Raw genomic sequence first — 13,009 nt, 5'->3', positions numbered from 1 at the left:
AAATGACCCTTCCACTGAAGATTTGGACAATCAGTCTGATGACTATTCACCGAACAATAGCCCAGACAGACAAAGAGTTAAAACAGATCACATAGAGGTGCCACCAATAGCAGAGATCCCACCTCCTTTAATTAACCTGGATGAATTTCTTAGTTCTAACAAGCCTGCCACTGAAGGTTTCTTGGCTAGCCTTTTTAGGTCATTTAATGAATCTATGAGGATAGGATTTGAATTACAGAGCAAAACCCTGCAGGAAACTTGCAACAATTTCATTCAAAGATTCGAGAAGAATGAAAAAAAGATTAACTCTTGTTGAAAAAGACACCATTTACCTTTGCAAACAGAATTCTAATCTTCAAGCTGAGATCCTTACCCTCAAAAATAAGTTAACAGACCTCGAAGAGCGTAGTCGAAGAAATAACTTAAAGATAAGAGGCATTCCTGAATCCGTCCCGCAAGGTGATCTCTCAAACTACACTAAAAATCTATTCAAACAACTGGTCCCCAATCTCTCTGACTTACAACTGAACATTGACCGTATCCATCGCCTGCCACGTCCTAAGGGGATACCCCAAGACAAGCCCAGGGATACTATCCTTAGAGTACATTTATTCGATACAAAAGAAAAGATTTTGAAAGGCATCAAGGAAAAAGGTTCCTTCCCTGACCCGTATAGGAACATAAAATTGTTCTCAGACTTCTCCAAAGCGACGATGGATGCGCGTAGATCCTTTAAAGACATAACAGCTAAACTTAGAGACTTCAAAGTGCCCTATAGATGGGGCTTCCCAACAAAACTCTTAGTGTGGTACAACAGCAAAAATTATCCGATCGATACCCCTCAAGAAGGCTTGAGATTTATTAAATTCCTCATGGAAGAACCTGCCTTTAAAGATAAACATTAGAAAATATGGGTATTATTATTTTCATAATTTCATTCTTTCATTAGACCTCTAACTCTGAGGTGTCTTTGTGGGCCTCAGCCACAAGTATACCCCACACTTAGGTGAGACTCAATAAATTTGGAGTCCTCCAGGAGAACCCCTAAATTAGTTCTTGTGTATTTTGGCTAGTTTTAGATAGGCCAACCACCAGTTTTGTTGTATTTATCTTTATCGCTCAGTTTTGTTTCATTCATAATTAATAATGAAAATCCTTTCTTATAATGTTAGAGGCATCAACAGCCCTAATAAAAGATTTACCATTTGGAAAGAGATTATTCGTTCTCGTGCCAATATTGTATGTCTGCAGGAGGTGAAATTAGCAAAAGACAATCATCCAACTTTTCAGCACAAAAAATTTCCACATATCTTTAAATCGCTACACTCGTCTAAAAAAAGGGGTGTCGTCACTTTAATAAGTAGCGATGTTCCATTCCAACTTGTTGATGAAGTAACAGACCATTTGGGCAGGTTCCATATCCTTACTTGTTATTTAAACAACAAACCTTGTACAGTGGTGAATGTATATGCTCCAAACACAAATCACATTTCGTTTTTAAATAATCTACATAAAAAAGTGAATAAAATTAAATTAGGAGATATCATATGGATAGGAGACTTTAACATTGTGCTTGATAGCATTATGGATTCATCCTCTCTAGTCCGTTACAAGGTGCCAGTTTTAAAAAAGTGGTTGATCCAAAATGAACTCTACGACATATTCAGATGTCTTAATACTTCTTCCCGTGAGTATTCTCACTATTCTGATGTGCATAAAACATCTTCCCGTATAGATTTAATTTTGACAAATGTTTTTACCCTCTCCAAATTTAAGAGTTTTCAAATTTAAAAAAAAACTATTTCAGATCATGCCCCAGTGTTAGCAGATTTTCTTCTAGGACCCCCACTCGGAAATAACTACCTATGGAAATGTAATCCTACATTGTTTAAAATCCCAGATTATAAGCAGGAAATAGAGACAATACTAAATAATTACTTCAAAGAGAATGTGTCTGAAGATATAAATGCATTTACACTGTGGAACGCCCACAAGGCAGTCCTCAGGGGAAGTCTCATACAATTAGCTGCAAGATATAAAAAGAAAAACAGGGAAAAAATTGCTAATCTACAGATCCAAATCAATACAAAAGAATTACAGCAAAACAATCTGCAAATACCATCTTCAAATATACAGGCGGAAATCTTGGAGTTGAGGCGAAAATTGAAATCCGAGATTTTCCAAGAATATGACTATGTTATAAAGGCCTCAAAATTCAAAGGGTATACATCATTAAACAAGCCTACCAAATATATGATGGTAAAGATTAAAAAATAACGTATCAACAGAAGAATTAACAAAATTTTTTCCTCGTCAGGTGAAGTTATGATTCATCCCAAAGACATTGCTAGCTCTTGCTCTTTCGCAGACTTTTTTCGTCAATTATACAATTTGAAAGATGACCCATGCACACCCAGTATCGACCCAGACTCCATTAATGCATTCCTATCTAGTATTAACCTCCCCAAAATAACTCCATCTGACTTAATATCTATTAATAGTCCCTTCACAGAAAAAGAAATAATCGATACTATTAATAAATCAAAAAGTCAAAAAACACCGGGCCCAGATGGATTTTCCAATGAATATTTTAAATCTTTTTCAAAAATTCTAGCCCCGCACATGGCTTCTATTTTTGCTCTTGCCTCCTCTCAGGGTTCCTTTCCTAAAGAGATGCAAGAAACAGTTATCGTTATGATTCCCAAAACTGGGGGGGATCCTGAGAGGATGCGAGACTACCGTCCAATCTCACTAATAAATAGTGATACAAAAATGTATTCCAAGATTTTGGCGGATCGATTAAAAAATATTCTCCCACGTTTGCTGGTAGATGACCAGATGGGATTCATTGATGGACGCCAAGCATCAGATGGGACCAGGAGGGTGATCAATTTAATGAACATTATCCAAAATTCAAATTCAAAAGCAGCCTTTCTAACCTTAGATGCTGAAAAGGCTTTTGACAGGATAAACTGGTCTTATTTGAGAGCGACACTTGAAAAGTTTGGGTTTGATTCGGGATTTATGTCCACTATCTTTGCTCTGTATTCGGGACCTAGTGCCAGGATCTACTCCAATAATTTCATGTCAGATCCGTTCATCATTTCCAATGGCACACGTCAGGGGTGTCCTTTGTCACCCCTGCTGTTTGTCCTTGCAATGGAACCTTTGGCGGAGAGAATCAGATCCAATATAGATATTCTTGGAATTGATATCCAATCCCGTCAATTTAAAATTAGCATGTATGCAGATGATATTTTTCTTACACTACTTAATCCAGCAGCCTCGATTGAAGCTCTCTCTTCAGAGTTAGACACATTCTCCAAGATATCATATTTTAAGATAAATCCACATAAATCTAAATATTTAACTTTTAATATGAATGAATCACATGTTGCAGAATTGAGGGATCAGATAAATCTAGCTGGGGAGGGCGACAAAGTAGTGTATTTAGGAATAATCTTAACAAACAGACTACAAAATGTAATAAAAACTAACGCTGATAAGATTTTGAAAACAATTTCTCTTGACATCTCTCAATTTGCTCAATCGGAACTTTCTTTATTCGGGAGAACAATGACTATCAAAACAATCATTCTACCCAAGATACTTTATCTTTTTAGAACTCTCCCAGTGACCTTCCCCTTCCAATTTATTCATAAACTTCAAACTATGATAAACTCATTCATATGGGGTGGTAAGCGGGCCAGGTTGTCTTCAGATTTATTGTGCAAACACAAACGTAATGGCGGGGCTGGCCTCCCAAATGTCCATGCTTATTATCTGGCTTCCCTGGTAAAACAAAGCCATCAGTGGTTTGATAAAAAACTATACCCAGCATGGTTCCAAATCGAAAGTGACATTAATAATCTTAATTTAGCACAGGATACTTTTTTCAGTTTCTTATTTCACAAACCAAAAAAGGAATCATCTCATCCCATTTTCAAGGCTATAAACTCTTCTTAAACCTCCAAGAAAATTTTTTGACAAATCAGAGCAAATTATGAAATCTCCTCTTCATCTATTGGCATTGATATATGATCTTCCACTTTCAGAAATTTGGGCCAAATTAGGCATTAAGAAAGTTGGACATATCTATAACGGGAGGAATTTTCTCACCTTTAGCGAAATTAAGACTAAATTTAACTTACCCTCATCTGAATTAATATTCTTTTTAACCCTAAAAGAGCATATACAGAAATTACTGACTAGCCAACCATTAAATTTAGAAATTCTTTCTTCATTACTGTGTAGTGTAAAGAACAAACATATATAGAGTCTAAATAACCTCTACAGTCACTTCAATAGAGATACCTCTTGTTTTAAAAATATATACATGAAAAAATGGGAATCGGACCTCAACATTTCTTTACAAGTTGAGCAATGGGACAAGGCCATTAAGGATACATACATGTCTACCATTTCAATGGCTCTACAGGAGTCCTACTTCAAGGTGATCACACCTTGGTACTACACACCAATTAGACTTGCGCATATATATCAGGATCACTCTCCTTTGTGCTGGAGGAAGTACGGATATCAAGGAAATCTTTTTCATCTTTTTTGGGGCTGCCCGAAAATAAAACCTCTATGGTCAAAAGTTTCATTTCATATTAATTTATTTGTTAAAAATTTTGTGATTACTCCCCAGAGGGCTCTCCTTTCTCTGGACATGGAAGGAATTGATCCTCAGGTCAAATACATCCTAATACATATATTTCTAGTAGTCAAAAGTACAATAGCACTCTGGTGGAAAAAATCAGATTCACCCAGCTTTACAGATATTCTGGATAAAATCTATCAGCATAGTGCATTAGAATGGAGATTTGCTGCCAACACCAATGGTATTAGAAACTATCTGAAAAAATGGAAGATTTGGAATGACAAGTTTTGTAAAGAGTAAATCTCTTGTAGTCATGCAAAGTGGATAAAGATTGTTACTTTATATCTCTTTCCAATGCATTGCATAAGAAAAATTGTAATATAAACTGGGTAGTTTGGTTACTGAATGATGAGATGCTGCTTTTTTTCTGTACAGGGTGAATCAAGTGAATTATGCCCAGTACTGCCCATACAGTGGGGTTGGGGGCCCAGATCTACACAGGGGCCCACCGGGGGATTCCCCTGTGGGCCAGTCCGAGCCTGCCTACAGGAGTTCCCACCAAAGTGGTGTAAGTAGAGATGAGCGAACCTGAATTGTAATATTTGTGCTCGTAGAGGACACCTAGTGTTCAGGGCGGAAATCTCCTAAAAGTCCGTTGTACAGTTTGTGGTTGTCTGAGTGGTTAAACTCTGCATCCTGTCCTAATGTGCCACTATGGTTCTCTGAGGGGTTAAACTCTGCATCCTGTCCTAATGTGCCACTATGGTTCTCTGAGGGGTTAATCTCTGCATCCTGTCCTAATGTGCCACTATGGTTCTCTGAAGGTTACCCTCTGCATCCTGTCCTAATGTGCCACTATGGTTCTCTGAGGGGTTAATCTCTGCATCCTGTCCTAATGTGCCACTATGGTTCTCTGAGGGGTTAATCTCTGCATCCTGTCCTAATGTGCCACTATGGTTCTCTGAAGGTTACCCTCTGCAGCCTGTCCTAATGTGCCACTATGGTTCTCTGAGGGGTTAAACTCTGCATCCTGTCCTAATGTGCCACTATGGTGATCTGAGGGGTTAAACTCTGCAGCCTGCCCTAATGTGCCACTATGGTTCTCTGAAGGTTACCCTCTGCAGCCTGTCCTAATGTGCCACTATGGTTCTCTGAAGGTTACCCTCTGCAGCCTGTCCTAATGTGCCACTATGGTTCTCTGAAGGTTACCCTCTGCAGCCTGTCCTAATGTGCCACTATGGTGATCTGAGTGGTTAAACTCTGCATCCTGTCCTAATGTGCCACTATGGTTCTCTGAGGGGTTAAACTCTGCATCCTGTCCTAATGTGCCACTATGGTTCTCTGAAGGTTACCCTCTGCAGCCTGTCCTAATGTGCCACTATGGTTCTCTGAGGGGTTAATCTCTGCATCCTGTCCTAATGTGCCACTATGGTTCTCTGAAGGTTACCCTCTGCAGCCTGTCCTAATGTGCCACTATGGTTCTCTGAGGGGTTAATCTCTGCATCCTGTCCTAATGTGCCACTATGGTTCTCTGAAGGTTACCCTCTGCAGCCTGTCCTAATGTGCCACTATGGTTCTCTGAGGGGTTAAACTCTGCATCCTGTCCTAATGTGCCACTATGGTGATCTGAGGGGTTAAACTCTGCAGCCTGCCCTAATGTGCCACTATGGTTTTCTGAAGGTTACCCTCTGCAGCCTGTCCTAATGTGCCACTATGGTTCTCTGAAGGTTACCCTCTGCAGCCTGTCCTAATGTGCCACTATGCCATCAGAGGACAGTGGGACACCTGTATACACATCAGATAGATGGCCAGTTTGGACGACTTTCATGCCTTTAGCCGATGACTATCACACCATAAGCATATTTGTTGAGCCTAAACCCTCAATCTACAACATGATGAGGCTCACTAATGAATGACAAAGTCCTGTTGGCATATATTTTGGCTGACTGCACAAAAACAGCGAAAGAGGAAATGATTATATCGAGCACTATTATTAAAGAGCTGAGAAGACTAGAGGAACTGTGAGTCATGCAACCTCTTACTTACTTTGACTGTGGCTTTCCTTTAGATTTCATTTGGGTTTATCTTCTTGACTTGCATCCCTTCTGAATTTCTTCAATAGTCTTTCACCGATCGGTTTTATGCTGTTTGTCCAATAAGGTAAGGACCAGTAGCAGTTTGCCTCAAAGATGAGAAAACTAGAGGACATAGCGCATGTGCAGCTACACAGGTGCCCATGGGAAAGGAGGGTTCAACCAGGAGCCCATCTTATCACTACTTGTTGGTTTGTCTACATACTGGCCCATGGCACTAACAATACATATCTTCTGTAATTTCAGCAAACTTATGTTTTTTCATCTTTATGGGCAGATTCTCCGCCAAGCAAATTGGACACGGAGCAAGTGGTCCTTTGACATCTGGTTGCTAATTCCTTCTTTTTCTTAGGAGATCATCTTTGCTTGCATTTAAACTTAGGACCTGTAGTATTAAAGGCAAAAACCCTAACAGTGAGCTACAGGATCTCTACATACAAGAACATTATGTGTGTGGGGGAGGGGGGAGCAAAAGTCAGATGTTTTTTTTTGGGAACGCTTAAAAAATAATAATGGCACAAAATATTATCATCTGGTCACAGAAGTTACCAGACTCCTCGCATCTTTTCGCCCTACAGCCTGCCCCAGTGACCCTATTTCCTCAGATCTCCTTCAATCCATTTGCCTCTCACCTAACTAAAATATTTAACCTTAATATTAAATCTGGTATCTTTCTCTGATCTTTTAAAAACGCCAGCATTCACAGATTACTTAAAAAAACATCCCTCAACCGGAACTGCACTGTTAACTACCTGCCTCTAATTATCCCTTAATCTCTAAACTTTGGGAATGCTTGATCCACTTCCGAATAATCCGTAATCTCTCAATCCTTTACAAATCGGTTTCTGTACTTTACACTCTAATGAAACTCCCGTTACTAAAGTCTCAATTGAATTAATTACAATTTTATTTCTATAGCGCCAACATATTCTGCAGCACTTTACATTTTAGTGGGGACTTGTATAATGAAAAACATTACAGAATAACAATAATCACATAAAACAACAGATACCAAAAGGAATGAGGGCCCTTCTCACAAGCTTACAATCTATGAGGAAATACACACGTAGACCCATTCAAATGTATGGCTCTGTCAGTGTGTTTCCACTGACCGTGTGTTCGTCGGCAAAACACGCTGACGTGTACATTTTTTACCATCATCACGGGCAGCAAAACGTCCCACACACATGCACATGGAGAACACACATTGATGTCCTCCGTATGACACGGACGGCCGCCGGGGAAGAAGCCCGCGAGCAGAGGAGAATAATGAGCCTTAAATTAAAGTCCGAATGACAGCAGGTGGGGGCTTTTGGGACTGTTACCCTCATCATTCGACACTTGCTGCCGCTAATAACAGTGACAGTAGTTGCGGATGATCGGGGTATTCCACAGCCGCCACCTGTGATCTAAGGAAATAAATGAATGAGTAACCTGACGTGGGTTCCCCCCTACGTTCTCTAACCAACCAGACAAAACTCACAGCTGGGGGCTGCAACCCTCAGCTGTCAGCTTCTGCAAGGTTGGTTATCAAGAATAGAGGGGTGGGTCCCCCCATTTTTGACAACCAGCATTGATAAAGCTCACTGCTGGGGGCTGCTATTCTCAGACTGGTAAGGGGCCATTGATATACCTCCTCCTAGCCTATTAGATGCGCCTATTCTGCCGCTTTGCCCAGCTCTTCCCACTTGCCCTGTAGCGGTGGCAAGTGGGGTAATATTTGTGGGGTTGATGTCACCTTTGCTTATTAATGGAGATACATCTATAAGACACCTATCCATTACTAATCCTATTGTTATATGTTAAATAAAGACACAGCAAATATAAAATCTTTTATTTGAAAAAAATACACAGCCTTCTTTAATGCTCTAAATTAAACCATACTTACTGTAACACCTAATTCCCCAACACCTTCGATCTCCTTCTATACCATACCTGTCCGTCGTTGTGTCCCACGCCGTAATCAATGTCTGGGGGATAAATAGTTTTCAACCAGGATGGTGCCAAGATGCGACCGTCCTGGCTGAAAACCACTGGTGAATGAGATGCTGAGAGTGAAGCATCATTCACCAGCGAGGAGAGTCGGCTTCAGCATCAGCCGCCGGGGAACAGCACTTCTTCCCTGGCGGCTGTCCGTGTGGGACTGATGCGGCACATGGGTGGCACACTGTTGCCACACGTAGTACACACACGGACATCTCCGGTACCGGGTTTTCCGGTACTGGAAATATCAGCACGTGTGAAACTGGCCTAATGCTGCATGAACCAGTAACCAACAGTATGTGTACGGACACAGAGGGCTATTAACTGCATGAATGCTGTGTGAACAGATGACACGAAGGTCCTGGTTTTGAAGAAAATGTTGTATGGGCAAAACAAGGAAAGCTAAATAAGTATGTTGAGGCGATAACCGAAGGGTTCTGGGTAATGCTTTCCAAAGAATTGGCGCAGCTTGTGAGAAGTCTTGGAAATGGGAGTGGGAGGTTCGGATTATTGAGAATGTTAATCTTAGGTCTTGGGGGCATGGGTAAAGTGGTAGACTTAGATGAAGGAGGAGATGTAGGGTGGTGAAGTGTGGAACGATTTGTGGGTGAGAGTGATAAGTTTATATTGAACTCTATGGCGGGTGAGCAACCAGTGCAATATCTGGCACAGAGTAGAGGCATCGGTGTAGAGGATGGTGAGGAATATGATCCTGGCTGCTGCATGCAGGATGGATTGGAGAGGGGAGAGTTTAGTAAGAGGGAGACCGATTTGTAGAAAGTTGCAATAGTCCAGACGAGAATGAAGGGATGAATGGATTGAAGGTCGATCATCCACATTACTGCTCCATTCATTCTAGCAGGAACGCCGGAGATAAACAGGGCACTATGCTTGGCAATCTCCGGCACTCCCATTAAGAATGAGTGGAGATGTGGATGATCGACCTCCACTACGGTTCTCGGAAATGCTGGGGGTCTGAGGATAGGAGATCAATTTTCAACTTGAGACAACTCCGTTAAAGAAGCACTGCAGCTGATAATGGGAAACTGGTTATTGATTCATCTACTCAGGCCGGTCAGTTACCCGCTGCACAAGCAAAATGTTCGCTCGTTGGGTGAAATGATTTTTAACTCCTTAGCGACCACCGTCATGCCTTTTAACTGCGTCAGTTAAGGGGCCTTATTCCTCAGCGACGCTTTTTAACAGCGCTAAGAACTAAGGGTATAGAGCCCCCCAGCGTCAGAAAATCCCCAGGGTCTCAACTACTGTGGGTTGGTGAGACCCTGGAGAACATAATCAGGGCCAGTTTTTACGGTTCCCTGTAACGTGATCTCCATTTTTCACCAAATAACGGCGATCACAAAAAAAGTCTGATTTAAAATGAGTTTCTCTCTCCTCTGATATGATCAAACCTCAAGACGAGAGAAATGGGGTCCCCGAGCCCCCCACGATACCTGTGCCATCCCCCTGTGCCTCCTGCTCTGTCCCCCTGCATAATCTTCTTGGAAAAAATGGCGGCAAATGTGCAGTGCACCTGTCGGTACCTGGCAACAATATGGATTTTTTCCTATTGGTTCCTTTTTATCACTGTGATAGGCCCTATCACAGTAATAAACAGTAAATGAAATCCCACTTTTAGTCACAAATTATAAAATTATTTTTTTCCATACTTTGTGTATACTACACACACTGGTGATATACATACAGTTACGTCCATATATATGTGGACAGACAACATTTTTCTCATTTTGGTTCTAGACATTACCACAATGAATTTTAACAAAACAATTCAGATGCAGTTGAAGTTCAGACTTTCAGCTTTCATTTGAGAGTATCCACATTAAAATTGGATGAAGGGTTTAGGAGTTTCAGCTCCCTAACATGTGCCACCCTGTTTTTAAAGGGACCAAAAGTAATTGGAGTAATTCAATAATTTTAAATAAAATGTTCATTTTTAGTACTTGGTTGAAAACCCTTTGTTGGCAATGACTGCCTGAAGTCTTGAACTCATGGACATCACCAGACGCTGGGTTTCCTCCTTTTTGATGCTCTGCCAGGCCTTCACTGCGGTGGTTTTCAGTTGCTGTTTGTTTGTGGGCCTTTCTGTCTGAAGTGCAGTCTTTAACAAGTGAAATGCTGCTCAATTGGGTTGAGATCAGGTGACTGACTTGGCCATTCAAGAATATTTCACTTCTTTGCTTTAATAAACTCCTGGGTTGCTTTGGCTTTATGTTTTGGGTCATTGGTCGTCGTTTCATACTACAGGTGGACAATCAGTTTGGCTGCATTTGGCTGGATCTGAGCACACAGTATGTCTCTGAATACCTCAGAATTCATTCGGCTGCTTCTGTCCTGTGTCACGTCATCAATAAACACTAGTGACCCAGTGCCACTGGCAGCCAGGCATGCCCAAGCCATCACACTGCCTCCACCGTGCGTTACAGATGACGTGGGATGCTTTGGATCATGAGCTGTACCACACCTTCGCCATACTTTTCTCTTTCCATCATTCTGGTAGAGGTTGATCTTGGTTTCATCTGTCCAAAGAATGTTCTTCCAGAACTGTGCGGCTTTTTTAGATGTTTTTAGCAAAGTTCAGTCTAGCCTTCTTATTCTTGATGCTTATGAGTGGCTTGCACCGTGCAGTGAACCCTCTGTATTTAGTTTCATGCAGTCTTCTCTTTATGGTAGATTTGGATATTGATACGCCGACCTCCTGGAGAGTGTTGTTCACTTGGTTGGCTGTTGTGAAGGGATTTCTCTTCACCATGGAGATTATTCTGCGATCATCCACCACTGTTGTCTTCCGTGGGCGCCCAGGTCTTTTTGCATTGATGAGTTCACCAGTGCTTTCTTTCGTTCTCAGGATGTACCAAACTGTAGATTTTGCCACTCCTAATATTGTAGTAATTTCTCGGATGGGTTTTTTCTGTTTCCGCAGCTTAAGGGTGGCTTGTTTCACCTGCATGGAGAGCTCCTCTGACCGCATGTTTACTTAACAGCAAAACTTTCCAAATGCAAGCACCACACCTCAAATCAACTCCAGGCCTTTTATCTGCTTAATTGAAAATGACATAACAAAGGGATTGCCCACACCTGTCCATGAAATAGCCTTGGAGTCAATTGTCCAAATACTTTTGGTCCCTCTAAAAACAGGGTGGCACATGTTAAGGAGCTGAAACTCCTAAACCCTTCATCCAATTTTAATGTGGATACCCTCAAATGAAAGCTGAAAGTCTGAACTTCAACTGCATCTGAATTGTTTTGTTTAAAATTAATTGTGGTAATGTCTAGAACCAAAATTAGAAAAAATGTTGTCTCGGTCCAAATATATATGGACTTAACTGTATATATATAGGTGATATAATACACACACTGCTGATATACATATATAAGCGATATACGTATATCTATACTGGTGAGATATATGTATATATATGCGATATACTACACACACTGGTAATACACACACACACACTTGTATATAATGAATGAGGACTATTCTCACTATTATTATTCTCATTGTCATCGCTATTATGATTGTTATTGTTATTATGGTGGGGTCTCGGTGCACGCCTCCTGTGCTCGGTGTCTTCCTCTCCGGCCGGCCGGCTGGCAGCCAGTCAGCGGCTCTCTCCTCCCCCGGTGCTGACGCGGTGCATGCCGGGCTGTGCTGCCGGTGCTCGGGGCTCTGGCCGCTCGGGAGATGCTGCTGGTCGAGTCCCAAACAGCTGCTGCAGGTACCGGGAGACCCCGGGGAGAGGGAGAGGCTGGTGCCTGTACCGGTACGAGGGGCCGGGCACTGAGGGGGATGCAAGCCGGGCGGAGAGTTGGGCAAGGCGGCCACTCTTCTGGGAGAGCTCCCGGCTCCGGGTAAGGCCTACACCAGAAGTGACTGGAGCAATGGCAGCCAGGGCTGGCAGTGACTGTGCGTGGTGCTGGTCCAAGGCACCTGCCCTGCTGTATACACCATGCAGGATGTATCATACAGCCTGGAGGTGGCTGCTATGACTGACATCTGGCCCTGGGAAAGCTGGGTGACAGGCAGTGTGTCCACACAGCTCAGCTTTCCCAGCACCGAGAATAGCAAGTCTCCAGGGCTGTCAATAATGTTGTCATTCTGGACTCCAGAAAAGCTGAGTGACAGCCCCTCTCCTCCCTGTCACAGCTTTCGATATAACTGAGCCATGACACTCGCAGCTCCGAGACTTGGGGATTTTTAGGAGGAAATTCGCGAAGTTGTGCTGGGAAATGTGTGATCAGGTGTCGTCAGTGCGGACGGTGCCCGGGTCATCTCGCCCTGCTGTGACTTGTAGTCTATAAATTACAC

At 42.1% G+C, this 13,009-nt stretch overlaps 1 protein-coding gene across 2 annotated transcripts in view; it reads left to right on the top strand.

Moving 5' to 3' along the window:
- The first annotated feature begins 12,303 nt into the window (after positions 1 to 12,303).
- The window catches only part of VPS54 (VPS54 subunit of GARP complex), a 92,007-nt gene continuing 91,301 nt past the window's right edge, over positions 12,304 to 13,009 (top strand). The window contains exon 1 of one of the 2 annotated variants that reach the window (XM_069768701.1): positions 12,304 to 12,419. The gene's annotated coding sequence lies outside the window, so the exon portion shown is untranslated. Of the gene's footprint in view, positions 12,553 to 13,009 lie in introns of both variants that reach the window. The other variant, XM_069768702.1, reaches the window with a different exon arrangement.

The sequence above is a fragment of the Ranitomeya imitator genome, chromosome 5, assembly GCF_032444005.1.
Source record: "Ranitomeya imitator isolate aRanImi1 chromosome 5, aRanImi1.pri, whole genome shotgun sequence".
Lineage (NCBI taxonomy): Eukaryota > Metazoa > Chordata > Amphibia > Anura > Dendrobatidae > Ranitomeya > Ranitomeya imitator.
Note: the sequence above shows the minus strand (reverse complement) of the source record. Positions and strands in the feature narration are given on the sequence as shown.